The 18,225-nt window shown below is 34.4% G+C and overlaps 1 long non-coding RNA gene across 2 annotated transcripts; it reads left to right on the forward strand.

Annotated features, from left to right (window-relative positions):
* The first annotated feature begins 325 nt into the window (after window positions 1–325).
* LOC128212194 (uncharacterized) lies at window positions 326–13,412 on the forward strand. 2 transcript variants are annotated; one of them, XR_008257407.1, is made up of 9 exons: window positions 326–495; window positions 675–703; window positions 2,881–3,005; window positions 4,552–4,703; window positions 4,813–5,010; window positions 8,086–8,265; window positions 8,482–8,564; window positions 11,060–11,231; window positions 12,086–13,412. It is a non-coding gene; the product is annotated as an uncharacterized LOC128212194 (long non-coding RNA). The 2 variants fall into 2 exon arrangements; XR_008257409.1 differs by having other exon boundaries at window positions 4,826–5,010.
* The last annotated feature ends 4,813 nt before the right edge of the window (window positions 13,413–18,225 follow it).

Raw genomic sequence — 18,225 nt, forward strand, 5'->3', positions numbered from 1 at the left:
TCCAACGCAGAGCTACAAGACTTGTTCCTGAGCTAAAAGGGTTGACGTATGAGGAACGTTTGTGTGAATTAAATCTTACAACTCTCGAATACCGACGTAAAAGATATGATATAATCCAGGTTTACAAAATAGTGCACAATATTGACAACATTGATATAAATAATTTCTTCACATTTGCTGAAAATGTTGGTACCAGAGGACATAATCTAAAACTGAATCAGAGACAAGCCAAGAAAGGAAGAAGAATGAATGCATTTGGAATAAGAACAGTTTCTACTTGGAATAATTTACCAGGAGAACTGGTTAACAGCACAACATTGCTTACATTTAAAACAAATCTCGATAAGCTTTGGCGACCCAACCGCTTTGACATATCATCAATATACTAAGACAAAGTTACTGAGATACAAACCCGGAAGTGGAGACAGTTTACTGAAGAAGATGCAAGGGTATCTATTTAGCCTTCGGGGCTATAAAATTGCCCTTACAGACCAAGTAAGACCAAGTAAAAAATGTGTATTATCAATGTTAATGACTAGCCTTTAGAAGTTAACTGTTTAGTTCTAATGTTTTAATACCAATGAAAGCCTATTAGTATTATACTTAGTAAACATTTTAAAATTGAACAACTTGACTCTTCAAAGACTTAACATACTTTATTTGTTTTTATATAGGTCTTGACATTGAGGTCCTCGGTGAAAGGGTATGTATATAAACCACAGGGTAGACAATTTGAGGTACATTAATCATTGAGGGTTCTGGTCATTCCGTAACATTACCATTTCCTAACCGCTGAATCTTGGTTATTTCGTAACCATTTTGTTAGTTAATTTGTAACCGTCAAGAAATCAATTTGTCATATGGTAACCATCAGTTAATGATGTGATAAATGGTATACCTAACACCTTGTTAAGTATATTGTTCGATACTGAATGTATGGCACAGCAACCTAGACAGCATTTGGGAGGCATTACTCAAATTCTCACTTACAACAAGCCAAAAATTAGCGTTACTCAATAGTAATTAGATAAATATCATAGTAAAATTGAAATGAATTGTTAAACTACTAAAATTTGTTTATTTATTTTCTTACATTATGCTTACTAATAAACAATAATTTGTGAATGATCCCAATGTATTTATTAATAAAATTAAGTTTACAAATGATCAAGGGTCATTTTTAACCTATTTCATTGACTTTATTTGTTTGAATTGTTTAAAACGAAATACATTTTCTTCTGTTCTATTCATAATTGAGCCACATTCCATTCTGCTGCTGAAAGTGCATACTTTCAAAACAAATCCGACAAAAAACGACAGAAACACCCTAAAGTTATTAGTTATGATAATAATTTCCAGTAACATAATTCAAAATTAAACATATCAGCACATTCTAAATACAATTAGCATTTAATATAAAGAAGCGCTTACTCTCATTCGACAAACACACTACATTTTACAATACTTCTACACAATTTAAAAAAAATTGACATCATTGATCAAAGCGTGGGTACTTTGCACTATAAAATATGTCAAATACACACATTAAAATAAAAATCCAAAGTTAAACTGTCAATTATATTTAAAAATATTGGCTTAAGGTTACATCACAATTTGTCTAAATGGTAAAGCATGTATGAATTAAAAAAATAAATAACATTTAATACTCGGCCTACTATAATATTTCCTTCGCAACATAAAAACTAGCTAGTTTGAAATTTCTTTATTTGTCATAGTTTCAGAGTTAAGTAGCGAATCGCACTAAAATACTACTAACAATTTAATAAAGCAAGATAAACTACTAGATTTAAATTCAATTTTTTTATATTTCATACTTACAGTATACTTATTTTTGTAAACTCAAATAATTTCCTCATAATGAGCCATCTATCAATGATGTTAAATAAGTGGTGTATAACTATAATTGCGAGTGACTTTTATTCAAGCTCGCAAAATTCTGCGAGTGGCTTTTTCTAGACCACAAAATGTTAAAAGGAAAGTAGAATAAACATGAACTTAACTCCGCTACGTAGTCGAGTGTAAACAGCCTAATAGTGGCATTTTTACACTACCAGTATAAAGAAGACAGTACGGAGTCACGCTCTAGTATGTTTTCAAAAATAGAACAAATACGGAAAAGGCCGAGTTTTATCTTGAATCTTTCCGGGATGCTCCGATGCGTGCATTATACAAAGTGAATACGAATGACGTAATCACCTAGCTCAATCATTGGCTAAATTTAGCGCTTTCGCGCACTATATACCCCATCATCCATTGAATATATTTTCGCCCAACTGTCAAAATGAATTGACTTCGTCGATCGATATATTTCATGGTCCAAAGTACATTTACTGTTGCTTTTTTATTTCAAATTTATAATGTTATTGATTTTAATACTTAATGATATCTGTAGCGTGCTTGTCGAATGGGTATTAAACTACCCGATGGCGAGGGTAAATATACAAAGTGAACAATGTCAAATTATTGGACAGCTTTGTTATCAAAAAGCTGCCAGCATTAGATGAGTCTTTCCGTACCCCCCAAATAGAATAAGCCATCAACAAGTTCTAGTAGTCGAATCACTTAAGATTGATACTTTTTAATATTCATAATATGTCTTAGGTGTAAATTTATACTTTAATTAGACAATATTATAAGGGAATAAAGCAAATAATAAAATTGCAAGTTAATTTTTCATTTTGCGAGTTGCCTCAAAATGCACTCGCAAAATTTTGCGAGTGCTCCTCAAAGTTAAATTCGAACCCTGTTAGGTAATAATTTTTCAAATACTGGAAATAGGAATAATGGTGAAAACATTCTGAATGAACAAGCTTTAAAGGAATACTCTTTATTTTCAATTTACAAATATGTTTTATTCAGAAATTTCCTTTGCTGCTTATTGAGAGGCGACAAGGACTGAGGCGGGGTTGACGTTTGTGTGCCATCCATGTCTTCAGCCACCCATCACGAATAAACATCCCGACATACCAACATTAGAACGGACGGTAAGTGAATTATTAGCGTATGAACGATGAGAATGAACAGCAATAAGATAATTGCCCAATTTATGAACTATTTTACCAAAGGTCGACTTGACCCCAAGTAAATCTACATTTTTAGCTCGACCTATTCGAAGAAAAAGGAGAGCTATACTACTCACCCAAGCGTCACCCTTGGTTAAGGTTTTGCGTGCAAGCACACATAGTTTAATATCTCAGCAACTACTTGAGGTATTGCATTGACACTTTATACAATGGTACTCAACCATCCAACCTACTTAATTAACCAAGTTAGATAACTCTAGTTTGCATTTAATGCCAATAATAGGCCTTTATTATTTGACTTAGAAATTCTGGTTTAGGTTTTGCGTGCAAGCACACATAGGTTAATATCTCAGCAACTACTTGAGGTATTGCATTGAGACTTGATACAATGGTACTCAACCTACTATATTTACCAAGTAAGATAACTCTAGTTTGCATTTAATGCATAAAATAGGCGTTATTATTTGACTTAGAAATTCTGGTTAAGGTTTTGCATGCAAGCACACATAGGTTAATATTTCAACAACTGCTTGAGGTATTGCTTTGAGACTCGATACAATGGTACTCAACCATCCAACCTACTTAATTAACCAAGTTAGATAACTCTAGTTTGCATTTAATGCAAATTATTGCCCTTTATTATTTGACTTAGAAATTCTGATTAAGGTTTTGCGTGCAAGCACAAATTGGTTAATATCTCAGCATCTGCTTGAGGTATTGCATTTAGACTCGATGCAATGGTACTCAACCATCCAACCTACTAAATTAGTCAAGTTAGATAACTCTAGTTTGCATTTAATGCAAAATAATTGCCCTTTATTATTTGACTTAGAAATTCTGGTTAAGGTTTTGCATGTAACCACATTCAAGTCAATATCTCAGCAAATATGTCATGTATTGCATTGAAACTTTACATATGTATTCCCAACTATATAACTTACTTAGAAATTCTGGTAAAGGTTTTGCATGTAAGCACACATAGGTTAATATCTCAGCAACTACTGGATGTATTGCATTGAGACTTTATAAAATAGTACTCAACCATCCATTCTACTTAAATAACCAAGTAAGATAACTCTAGTTTGCATTAAATTCAAATAATGGCCCCTTTTTTATTCGACATAGAAATTCTGGTTAAGGTTTTGCATGTAACCACTTTTAAGTCAATCCTTACACTGAAAAGCGGCGGAATAGTCGAGCGCGCTGTCTCTGTGACAGCTCTTGTATTGACCGCTCCAAGGCGGTACCTAACAATTCTTGATAAACATACCTAGTTTTTTATATATAGTATGTATGCACTGTGCTGTTTGTGGAGTTTTGTGCTGTCCTTCTACGAATCTTGTTTGTGATTTTATGTTCTATGTCTTTGGCATTTACTCAGTGCCATTAAACCGGGTTATGTTTAAACGTTTTGCTACTGAGCTTGTTTCTGCAGCTTTTTGCATAAATATTGCGTATGCATTTGTTTAACAGAGCAAACGAACAAACAAATAAAATTGCATTGTAGATGCCAGTGGAAGAAAACCAAACCACGATGTCCTCTCTACAGCCCAATGTTTTACCAGACGACTCAGCGTATATACAACAGACACATTGAGCGAAAATGACACCACCGCACTGCAGATGAGCGTAGTTGATTTGAATACAACCAGAGATCAGGTAAGATATCAAGTAGCCAAAAAATCTAATCTGATGATTTCATCAATGAATATATCCAGAATTGAATTATAACTTATGAAGCTGTTTTTTGATTGCATCGAGTATATAGTTACAGCTTTCAGACATCAGCGACAATGTCCTAACAGAGTTGAATTCTACAGCAAGCCACATCTGCCGAGCCATCGGTAAGCTGGCAGAGACGGCAACAACTGAATCAACCGTACACTTACAGCCTATATGGACGCACAGTGGATGATGAATCCCGTCTCTGCAGTTGAGGAATGATCCGTTTTCAGACAGAACATCGGTACTAACAAAGATGTTCATAACAACAACATTTTGTAGGCTCTTCAATTACTGTACACAAGTTTTTTCAAGTTTGTCTAATCAAATTGTCTAAAAGTTTGAAAGCAACAAAAGGCGAAAACATTTTTTTTAAATGTTTTCTTAACATGATAAAAGTGGCGCACTCAGTGGTGAGTCGCTGCAAGCATGTCGCTGTTGATATACTACAGAATTAGGGCACGACTAAGTTTATTATACCCCCACAAACGAAGTTTGAGGGGGTATATAGGAGTGAGCTTGTCGGTCGGTCGGTCGGTCGGTCGGTCTGTCGGTTTTCATGGTTTCCGGACGATAACTCATGAAAGGCTAGACAGATTTGAAAATTTTTTGGTACACAGGTGTAACATCAGAAGATACAGGTCAAGTTGGATATTGGGGCTGGTGGGGCCAAGGTCAAGGTCACTGTTACTAAAAATAGAAAAACGGTTTCCGGACGATAACTCATGAAAGGCTTGACAGATTTGAAAATTTTTGGGTACACAGGTGTAACATCAGAAGATACAGGTCAAGTTCGATATTGGGGCCGGTGGGGCCGAGGTCAAGGTCACTGTTACTAAAAATAGAAAAACGGTTTCTGGACGATAACTCATGAAAGGCTAAACGGATTTGAACAATTTTTGGTACACAGGTGTAACATCAGAAGATACAGATCAAGTACGATATTGGGGCTGGTGGGGTCAAGGTTACTGTTACTAAAAATAGAAAAATGGTTTCCTGACGATAACTCATGAAAGGCTTGACAGATTTGAACATTTTTTGGTACGCAGGTGTACATTTCAGAAGATACAGGTCAAGTTCGATATTGGGGCTGGTGGTGCCAAGGTCAAGGTCACTGTTACTAAAAATAGAAAAATGGTTTCTGCTTAATAACTTTAATTGGGCATGAGATATTGTGATGAAACTTGCTGTATAGGCAGCCTCTGTGAAGACAATGCTTGTGATTGAAAATGGGGCCAGTGGAGTAAAGGTTTTTGTGCACTGTTACGAAAATAGAAAAACAGTTTCCGGACAAACAATACATGCATGATAAAAGAAGATGCAGTGTGCAGTAACCTTGGTGTTATGGCCTCTTTTCAAAGGAATGGTTTGCCATTCCTATGTCCAGGCGGCATTTGGGGGTATTCGTCACTCCTGTGACAGCTCTAGTTGATTTGGAACTTTTTTACCTTTTCAGATTTACAATGGCAAATGTAGTAATAATATAATTATAATGGCTCTTCGTAACAAAATTGTGATAATTGCTTACATGAGAAAAAGACGACGAATTTGACACATCTTTGATGATATTAAAAAAGCTAAATCAATTAACACATACATACGCCCTCAAGGATGTCCCCTGGTTTTTGGGATGTGGTATGACAAACACTGTTTATGTATTACAATACCTTATTTTTAGCCACTATTCGAAGAATAAGGAGGGCTTTATTACTCACCTGGTGTCGTCATCCGGTTAAAGTTTTAGGGCAAGCTGGGATTTTCTCTTATAATTCCAATTCCCTTCATTCAATTCACTGAATACTTACACACATTTGATCACAACCATCACACAATGAGGTTAGATAACTCCATATTATCCTTTATACAAATTATGGCCCCTGATTGACTAAGGAACCTAGGTTAAACTTTTAAGGCAGGTTAAAGTTTTTGGGCAAGTTGCGAGTTTTATTAATAACTTCTATACCTTTCATTCAATTCACTTAATACTTTACACAGTTGTTCAGGACCAGCACAAAATGAGGTTTCATAACTCCATACTATCCTTGATACAAGTTATGGCCCCTGATTGACTTAGGGACTTAGGTTAAAGTTTTAGAGCAGGTTAAAGTTTTAGGGCAAGATGGGATTTTAATAAAAAAGACTTCTATACCTTTCAATACAAATTATAGCCCTTGATTGACTTCTTTTATTTTATTTCTTTCAATATTTCTTTTGAAAGGAACATTTTTATTTTCTTAACCAAGTTTTCACAAAGGGAAAACTAGTTATTTAGAGTGACTTGCATCATTGTTCGGGCAGGCTGGTGGGAGGACAGCATCAAAGTAACCTTATGTATCAAATATTTTAAGCTAGGTTCGACATATAGTGACCAAACTTGGTATATAGGAAGAAACTACGGAGACCTTTCATGGAATTAAGTTTGAGGCTCCTATGATTAAGGTCAAAGTCAAAGTTACTATTATTAGAAAAATGGTTGGTATTGAATAACTTAAGTTAGGGTCGACATATTACAACCAAACTTGGTATATATGAAGAGTTTATAGAGACCTTTTATGAGGTTATGTTTAGATCCCCGAGAGTTATGGCCAAGGTCATGGTCACTGTTGCTAAAAAAAAATGGTTAGTACTGAATAACTAAAGTAAGGGTTGACAAAGTGTGACCAAACTTGGTATATAGAGTTTATGGAGACCTTTCATTGGATTGCCTTTTGGTCCACTAGGGTCAAGGTCACTGTTACTAAAAATAGATAACATTTGGTACTGAATTACTTTAGTTATGGTTGACATACTGTGACCAAACTTGATATGAAGGAAGAGTTTATGGAGGTCTTCCATGGGATTGTGTTTGGGGCCCCTAGGATCAAGGTCACTGTTATAAAAAAATAGGAGAAAGCAGTTGAAACTGAATCTTTTCTGTCAATCATTAAAAACCTGGTTTTGTGACAATCATAGTGTTTGTTTACTTTTTAATTTGATATTTTTATTGCTTTTGACACACACATATTACATCATTGTATTCATTTCTAAGACAAAGCGGCTTAGTGGAGCAAACTGTCTTACAACCGCTGTAGTTTAACACACTTTTGCATCAAAATTGGAAAAAGGAACAATTTTTGGACCGATTATTTAGGCATTTTCTTTTACTGAAATCGGTCCTGACCAGCAAATTGTCTGTATTTGGAAGCCATGTGTCAAATCATATTACTTAATTAAGCATTTGAAGGCGTTAAAGCCATTCCAAGTAGCAACATTATTTTATATATAAGGACAAAAGTAAACAAATGCATTACTGTTCTCCTTTTCATGTCCCCGGAAACAGATGTCAAGAGGATGGATGCAACAAGAGCATTTAATGGCTCAGCCGCATTCCTAGAGTTATTGGTGCAATATATTGTACCTTGGTCCCCATTATCATCCAGACCGGCAATGAGGCATCCTATTTCTGAAGGAAGGAGTATCACGCCTTGAACATTCAAGCAGTTTTGAACAATAAGTTGAGGTATGAAGTTAAGCATAGAAGACTAATTTTGAATGGCTTACTTTGCTGATGACATCTAGAAAGTATAATGTCAAATATAATTAATTCTTTCAATTCTTTTTGCTTTGTTATGTGCATTAACGCAAGGGAATGTAGATGCTCAGAAAATTAAAGAAGTCACTATATTAAGACATACTGTAAATGCTAATGATATTGATAATTAAAATTTCTATGCAGATTCCTTGAAGTTGTGGCGCAATGGTATGGAGCCACAAACGATGCCGCCATATTCTTACTAGTATGAGATGTCTGGTTTAAAGGTATAGTAAATTGATAATATGGAAATATTATTTTGTATTCAAAGGGCTTGTCCATGTAATTTCCATTGTATCATAAGAGGATAATCAATATTCAAGTTCCATTTCTGTGCTATCATTTGGTTCCTTTTAAAACAAATTTATATAGAGAAGCATTTTTTGCAAACACAATTGTTGATTTAAGGTTTCTTAAAAATGAAACAATTCTTAAACTTGATGAAGCTTTTATAAAATGATAAATGGTGAACATTTTGCCTAACATTGAAATGTCACTTGAGCGTTGGCGTTTGCACCAGCGTGTCATTATTTCTAATGCCCTCTAAAGGGAGAGCATATAGTTGCCCCTTTGTCTGTCCGTCAGTTATACTCTTGTCCAGAAAATAATTTCAAAAACTACTGATGGGATTGAAATTAAACTTGATGTATAGAAATATGGCAATAAGAGAAAGTGCAGAGCTGAAGAGCTACAATCCTATTATGCATATATTAGTTTAGTTATCTACATGTAATAACTTCAAAACCACTCTTGGGATTAAAATGAAACTTGGTATAAAGAAACATGGCAATGAGAAAAAATGCAGTGCACCAGCACCATAATGCTATCATCTATGTTTAGAGATCACATAATGAAAATCTCCACCTGAAACTCTTCAATTTGAATGCTTTAGCCTATGTTGTTAAGCACAGGACTACAAATCTTTTGGATGTTTTAAGGTAGCAGTTCAAATCCATCAAGAAGCATATTTTTTGTCAGAAGTTAACATTTTTTTACAAAAGTTTATAGGGTATTTCCATTTTTGAGGGTTTCAAGGTAGCTGTTTGAATCCATCCAGAGGCATAACATTTATTTTTTTCAGTAGCTAACATGTTTTTAAAAAGTTTATATTATATTTCCATTAAACAGTAATAAAATACATTTTTATAATCCTGTCATGCAAATTTATCAAGTTATCTCTCCTTACCCATTTTTTCATAATTGGTTCTTGACTACTTATGGGATTGAAATAAAACTTGGTATATAAATAGATGGCTATAAAAGAAGTGCAGTGCACAAGCGCTATAATCCTATCATGTATATTAAGGTAGCACACCCCTAATGAAAACCTCCAGTTAAAACTCTTCAATTTAAATGCTTAACTCTTATGTTAAGCGCAGGACTACAAATCTTTTGAGGGTTTCAAGGAAGTGGTTTGAATCCATCCAGAAGCAATTTTTCTTTCTTTTCTTCAGAAACTGACATTTTTTACAGAAGTTAATATTGTATTTTCATTTAAGAGTAATTAAAGACATTTCAACTCATAAAAATTAGACTCTTTGAAGATTTCATTACTTGCAGGACTTGCTGAAATAGGTGGTTGGGAATTTCAAGGGTTTTTTCATGAATAATACTAGAACTTGTTCCGTTTGCTTGAAAGCTTTGATGTTTTAATGCAGTCAAAACAGTAGGTTAAATTTGTAATACCATTTGGCTAATTTAGTACAGTTTGATTATATTTGTTGATTAGGTGATCAATAGTGTATTATTTTCGATAGCAAATATATTTTGTTTTACCATGAATCCAAATTATTATTAGAATGTTGAAAAATAAATGAAATAAAGGATTTTTCTTGTCTCTGATGTTGTTTTTTAAAAAGAAATATTAAAATTGGAAAAGGGTAATTCATCTTTAAATAAAATAGTTATTTTATGGTAAAGTTCTGTTTAATTTTGTTTAAAAATCCAGTAAATGATACACATTAAGAAATTATTAAGATGATTATAGTTCAAATCAAAATGATGCCCATAATGGTCTTTCTACCTTAATTAAGTTGTCTCCCCTTAACCATATTTTCGTGATTGATGCTTTTAGGCCATACTTTGGAAATTACTACAAGGATTTAAATGAAGTTTCAAACATAGATAGACTGCAACGAGAGAAAGTGCAGTGCAATAGAATCATAGTTCTGTCCAGCATATCTTTAAGTTTCCTCAATAACCTGATAATTTTCAAAGATGGGTATTTGTCCCGGCCATATCTTGGAAAATGCTAAATTGATTGAAATGAAACTTGAAATGTAGATATATGGCAAATAGAGAAAGTGCATTACCAAAAGAGCCATAATCCTGCCCTGCATTTGATTCAATTCCCCCCTCCCCCTTTTCTCCCCCCCCCTTTATTTGATAGGTTTTGAAAACCTGAGTTTGTCGAGGCCATATCCTTGATATTTTTTGTAGTTTTCAATTTAAAAAAAAAAATCTAAATTTTCTTCTTAAACCTGACCATATCTTTCCATTTTATGAATCCATCCAACTGTGTATAAAAATGCTACAGCAATTTACCTTCTACCAGCACATTGAATTACAATATCTGCATTTTCATAGAAAAATTGGCGTATGGGGAGCTTCATCGCATCCAGCGATATTCTTGTTAATATTATTATTAAAAAATGATTCAAACAAATGTTCTCCGCTCTGTATTGAGAATGCAATTTGTTTTAAAAAGAACTTTCTTTTCAAGGCTCATCTGGAGGCAAATGAAGCTGGGGTGTTGCTGCGATACTCAGGTTCTGCTCTTATAAATAACTTACTGACATCCATCCTCAGACTGCTTAGATTGCATACTATGATGTCGATGCCATGGGTGGTTTGGTAATGGATTTGGCTTTTGGCCTGCTTATGTCACGCTTGAGGTAGGTTTAAACATTTTCTTCTATTTCAAAGGCTTTCATAAACTTCAAGTAAATATGTGAAATCATAAGTATGCCATCTTCAATATTTTAAAGGTACTCAGTCATGTTTTTGTAAAATGCATTTTTTTGTATGATGAAATAAAGTATGGCAAAAATTATTTAATAGGAGTGTTAAAATTAAGATACCAAAAGTTGGAACCCTTCAGCAAATGTTCATATTTGCTCAAATATTGTTAACAACGCTATTAATCAATAAATTAAAGCTTTGTTGTGGTGTGTTTGGTTGACTGACATTATCACGTGATGTTATCAATGTATTGTGAAGAGGTCAAAATATCTATAACTTTAAAACAGTCACTATGGCCTTGTGGTTTAGGCATCAATTTTCTTATTTTTTCTTGACTTTAAAGGCGTGGGGGTTGCACGCCACTAAAACCAAATTTTTTATATCATAGAGTAATATTATGATAAAATAAGTGCTTTCAGATACATAACCGGGAAAACTTATTTTTGATCCAGTGAGTAACTTTAATGTAATATTGCAGAATGTTTAAACATAATATACTTAGAACATTGCAAATAGTATACATCTGATTGGTTGGTATACAAGGTCTTGGTCAACAGTGTAATATTACCTTGTCCACACAAAAACTACCAGGACCATGCGACAGGTATAATGCCCTTAACAAGTAGATGACCCCTATTTGTATTTAGGTCAGTGGGTCAAGGTCAGTGGGTCAAGGTCACTGTCAACAGTCTTTGAAACTTTGTCTGTACAAAGAGCGAATGTTGATGCCAAATGTCAGTCGATCGAATATCAAGCTGTATTGCTATAAACCCTCCTTGAATTTCAGATATCTGCACAGAAGCGGAGGCTGGCTGATGTTTTCACCAGGTTAATTGCAGTAGATTGTCATCACCTGCATGAAACTACACAATGTGTGCATTGACAATAGTCTAGATTTCAAGGGCTGAAAATGACAATAACACTCAACCACTGGTGCAAGTTGGCCACGCGCACCATCATACTTGTCAATGTTAACCTTATTGATAAATTACTTAAAGTGACACTCCTATTCAAAATTAATACATACACATGTATAACAAACAACCATTATGACTGCTAAACATTTAACTACTTACTTAATCATGCATTTGTGGAAAATATTAATTACTAATAACAATATTGAAACCATGTATTTGATAGCAGAAAGCACAAAAATATTAAATAATTGGTGAATGCTTGAAGATTTACTATGTTATACTATAGTTTCATTTGGTAGAAATATCGTGTTTTCTTTGAAATTAAACTCGGTATCCTTCATAAGAGCCATTGTTTTCGACATTTATTCATCCTTTTTGGAACATCAACAAAAATCTTATTAATTTTGGTAAAATGTATTTGGGAGTAACAGTGCATCTTTTAACATACCAACATTGATTGAGGTAAAATCATTGTTAAGGTGTTGTTGTCGGGCGTAACTAGAAGTATGTTTAAGATATTCAAATAAAACTCGTTAAACTGTTGCCAGAGACAATGTGCACATGATTGTTGAATAATGCTCCTTTAATGAATCAACTAACTCTCTGTTGCATTTGCTAAGAGGTGGAATCATGTCCCTTTAAGGAATGAATTGACAAATGGTTCCATTCGCTCTAAGGCGGAAGGCGGAATGTGCCACTTTAATGAATGAGCTGACAATCGGTTGCATACGCTCTGAAGCAGAATCACGCCCCTTTAATGACAGAACCGACTCTGGGTTGCATTTACTCTGAAGTGGAATCACGCCCCTTTAATAAATAAACTGACTGGGTTGCATTCGCTCTGAAGCAGAATCACGCCCCTTTAAGAAATGAGCTGACAATCTGTTGCATACGCTCTGAAGCGGAAGTATGCCCCTTTTATGAATGAACCGACTCTGGGTTGCATTCACTCTGAAGTGGAATCACGCCCCTTTAATAAATAAACTGACTGGGTTGCATTCGCTCTGAAGCAGAATCACGCCCCTTTAAGAAATGAGCTGACAATCTGTTGCATACGCTCTGAAGCGGAAGTATGCCCCTTTAATGAATGAACTGACTCTGGGTTGCATTTACTCTAAAGTGGAATCACGCCCCTTTAATAAATGAACTGACCCTGGGTTGCATTCGCTCTGAAGCGGAAGTATGCCCCTTTATTGAATTAACCGACTCTGGGTTGCATTTACTCTAAAGTGGAATCACGCCCCTTTAATAAATGAACTGACCCTGGGTTGCATACGCTCTGAAGCGGAAGTATGCCCCTTTAATGAATGAACTGACTCTGGGTTGCATTTGCTCTGAAGCGGAAGTATGCCCCTTTAATGAATGAACCGACTCTGGGTTGCATTTGCTCTGAAGCAGAAGTATGCCCCTTTTATGAATGAACCGACTCTGGGTTGCATTTACTCTAAAGTGGAATCACGCCCCTTTAATAAATGAACTGACCCTGGGTTGCATACGCTCTGAAGCGGAAGTATGCCCCTTTAATGAATGAACTGACTCTGGGTTGCATTTGCTCTGAAGAGGAATCATGCCCCTTTAATGAATGAGCTGACTCTCGGCTGGATTCGCTCTGAGGCGGAATTATGCCCCTTTAATGAATAAACTGGCTCTGGGTTGCATTTACTCTAAAGTGGAATCATGCCCCTTCAAAAATGAGCTGACTCTGGGTTGCATTCGCTCTGAAGCGGAAGTATGCCCCTTTAAGGAATAAACTGACTCTGGGTTGCATTAGCTCTGCCCCTTGAATGAATGAACTGACTTTCGGTTATATTCACTCTGAGACGGAATTTTACCTTTTAATGAATGAACTCACTCTTGGTTGCATTTACTCTGAGGCGGAATGTGCCCCTTTAATGAATGAGCTGACTCTAGGTTGCGTTCGCTCTGAGGCACATTTTGCCATTTTATTGAATGAGCTGGTTCTGGGTTGCATTCGCTCTGAAGCGGAATTATGCAAATAACATCAACATCAGTTTAAAAAAGGAAATTACCATGTATGTCATATTAAATGAGCAGGACTCTGTCTTTTTCAGACTTCTGCATGCTGCAAAAGACCCATTCTAGTACCTTTTTAAATTTCCTCTCATTTCAAGTCAAAAATATGAAATAACATTCAGTATCTACTGTAACATAGCTGCACACTCACCTTCCTTTGTAAGTCAATAAAATAGTAAACTGTATACATGCATTGGCTTCAATATATTAATACACAAAATTCCGCAATTTTTTTTATACTTTTATAGTTTTATTTTTATTTAAAAAAAAAACATTTCTAAAACTTTATTCCCCAGCCCAGTCCATCCTCATGTAGTGGGTCTTACCAAAATTGTTGAAATAACGACCCTGGAGTCAAAGCTGATCAGGTCCCTGGGCTGGTTTTCATAAAATATCTTATGACCAGTAATATACTTAACTTTGAAATGATTTATGTGTGGAAATGACTGAAGAAGTTTTATACCACTAAGGCCACTACTTTTATATAAATTGGTTTACAAAACCGGCGGGTCTATTTTTCCGAAAAGTACAAAAAAAATAAAAAATGAATTTCACTTTTTTTTCCAAATTATTTTCCCGACCGTATTGATTCTGGTGCGAAACGAAAGAAAAACGAACGGTTAGAGTACGAATGCAGTCGATTTTGACTGGTTTGTTGTTCCGTAGCCGTATTTGCCAATTTATAGTGATATTATGTGAGCCAGTCAACTGTTATGGCAGCGCCGTTGGCAATGGCGGAATTGACGATAGCAGTCATTCTTTGTATGAAATAATTAATTAAAATATGCAGGAGCTGTTAAAAAATAACAATAGCAATAAACATTGGCAAAATAAACAGCCGACACAAACAATAGCTGTCACGTGATTGTTGTTTTTCCCCGCAAATTTAGGTCATGAAAATATTGTTGTTTATAGATAAAAAATAAAAGTGTCAGCGGCTGCCATCGAATTAGTAGACACAAATATCTGTAAATTATGTGTGAGAAAAACATTTTATAACATTTTATGGTTAAATATCAAATAACAGTGCACTAAGTGGGAATGGTGAAATCGAAAGTTAATTTTCTAAGTTGACACCGGTGACCTAGATTCACAAGTTCGGTCGGTGGTGTTTATGGATTTTAAATCACAAAATGGTTTGGAAATACTTGTCATTGAGTCAATGTAAAGCTTGTGTTTATTTTAGATTACATGTTTATTCATGTTTGGGTTAATAGTAGAGTAAACACAATGAAAGAGTTGAACACATGTGTCAATGCCAGGAGTTTTGTGCAAAACCTTTAGATAAAACAACACGGAAAACTATTTTGAATAAGTCCATTTCAATTCGTAATGAACTTGATATTTCACTATAAATGAGATTTGTTGTTGTAACCAAGGAATACTCTTTAAAATGAAAAATAAACAAGCATGAAGTATAGATAGATGCACTGTGAACGCATGTTTACACAAAATGGCGGAGTTGGGAGAAGATGAAAATGTCCTATACATAATTATGGATTTCTCTGTTACTATCATTGGTACATAAAGTTAAGTCAAATGCAAGATTTAATATTTTGCTATGTGTTTTTTTATGTACTGATGTGGTAATTTGCTGCAAGATTTGAATTTGAAATGGATTTGGTGAACATCCCATGGTAAATATCCCGGTCCGAAAATATCCGGACTTAGCATGGATCGGGTTACACACAACTAGGACCCCTCATGGTATAGGTTATATATACTCAAATCTAGGTCTAGTTTGGTTTTTAGTTTTTCAGTAATTGTTTTCGCAATATTAAAGCTCAAATGTCTTTATAAAATGCTACCTCCTTATTTACAAAATTGGTAATTATTTCACTTTATTGACCAAATCCAATATTAAAATAACTTAAACAATGTTTAGAAAATGTTATGTATTGTTTTAATACAGCGCAATTTTTGTGTATTTTAATGCGTAAAATTCGCCTCCTCTTTTTTTCAATTTAATATTGGTAAGTTTTTAAGTGTTCTGCATTCACTTTTGCTTTAGCATACCCTTAAAGCTAAACAAATGTCTTGCTGAGTGATATTCAATGTATCTTTGATTAAAAGTGTAGTTTATACATGTAAACATGTTTTATAGTCAATATCATTGATGTTTTATATGCACAGTATGTAAGATTTAAACTGTGTGTTTAATAAGAACTTTGAAACTTTGAGTGTATTAAAACATGCATTAATAGCAGTTTAAGGATTTAAAATGACAAGTAAATGATATAAATTTTGACTGTGTTTATGTTGTTTTCTGATTTTCACCCTTTAAGAGTATGTTTTGCGACTTTTTTCCTTTTTTTTTTTTTTTTTTTTTCGACCACCCAGTGGACATTTTTTCCAAAAATTCTTGTAAACCAAAAAATAAAAAAGGAGTGGCCTAAGGGATCCAAATTATATCTTGTCTAAAATAACCAGGCCAACACCTTAATATTTGTATATAGCTTCATGTTTTGCTTAGTTACACTAACTTCAACCATATCAACCAATGTCTTTCTTAGCAACCAGTGACTTTCTAAGCAGTTTTTGACTTCCCTCTCAACCACTCACTTTAAAAGCATCCAATGATTTCTTTAGAAACCAAATACTTTCTAAGCAACCACTTTCTTCTTTAGCATTTAGTGACCTCCTTAGTAACCAATTGCATCCTTAGCAACCAATCACTTCCTTATCAATCATTTACTTACTAAGCAATGAATAATATTCTTAGCAACCACATTCTTACTAAGCAACCAATGGCCTCTTAGCAAGTTAAAACTTCTTAAGCAACCACTTACTTCTTACGCATCTGATGACTTCCCTGGCAATCATTGATTAACTTGAAAACTACTGACTTTCTGAACAACCACTTACTTCCATTGCAGCTACATTCACCAAACATTACTGAATGCACAACTGATAATCTTCGCAACTATCAATATTTACAGCAACATGACTTCCTTAGCAACCAGTGAATTCCTTAGCAACCAGAAAACGATCGAGCATCCACTTACATCCTTCGTATACAATTGTTATACCATACCATTGATGAACTTATCGACAACCACTTACTTCCTAGGCAAGCAAGAACAATTCATACTTTATGTAAGTCTAAGATTAAAGTTTATATAACTTTTAATAGAACACAGTTGTTTAACGTTAAAATCTCATTGTCCACAACACTTTCTAAATCAATCATTATTCGCCCACATTTCAACGTTGAAGAATGGCCTTCAGCGTTGTTGTGTCCGCTGGGTCATTTATAAATTATGAATATCAACCCAGTTGGCTCAATGCCTTACTCAGTCCAAATTTACATTTTATTGCAACTTTTTAATTTCGATGTTGCCATCTTAACATAAGGGTTTTCAAGGTTTTCAGTTTCAAGACAATATTCTTGTCGCCTTTAGTCAACAAACCATTGATATAACCAAGGCATTGCCTCATTCAGCACTTTCAGTGCTTTGATTTGTTTTGTCGTGGCTTGCCCAGATGCCTCTTCAAGCTCGTAAATGACCTGGATCTCAGAAATCTGAACCTGACTTTAAACGAGTAGGAAACTTGATCACAATAACCGTAATCGCCGTAATAATCTATTTATCAATCTAATCTTGGTCATTATCATTGAGCTGCTGTTTTGTTAAATTCAGATTATTCTGAACACAGTGATGTTTCCAGTTGTTCATACCTTAGTTAAAACATATGGTGTGATTGGATTATCTGAAACCAAATTAGAAGAATATATAACTGTAAATTAAAATGGATATATAAAAGTTTTTAAAGATCTAAACGTAAATATGATGGCATTGGCCTTTAAACAGGATCACTTTAGTTCCTCATTTCAGAAAATTGTTCTGGCTTACATTTTATAATACTATATAAGCGTAAAAAGTTGTATTCTTTACACTGTATGTACCTCCTGAGGGTTCTCCAGACATTTATGATGATCTTTTTTCGTTTAGTTAAAGTAAACAGTTTAAAACCT

The sequence above is a fragment of the Mya arenaria genome, chromosome 1 (assembly GCF_026914265.1).
Source record: "Mya arenaria isolate MELC-2E11 chromosome 1, ASM2691426v1".
Classification (NCBI taxonomy): domain Eukaryota; kingdom Metazoa; phylum Mollusca; class Bivalvia; order Myida; family Myidae; genus Mya; species Mya arenaria.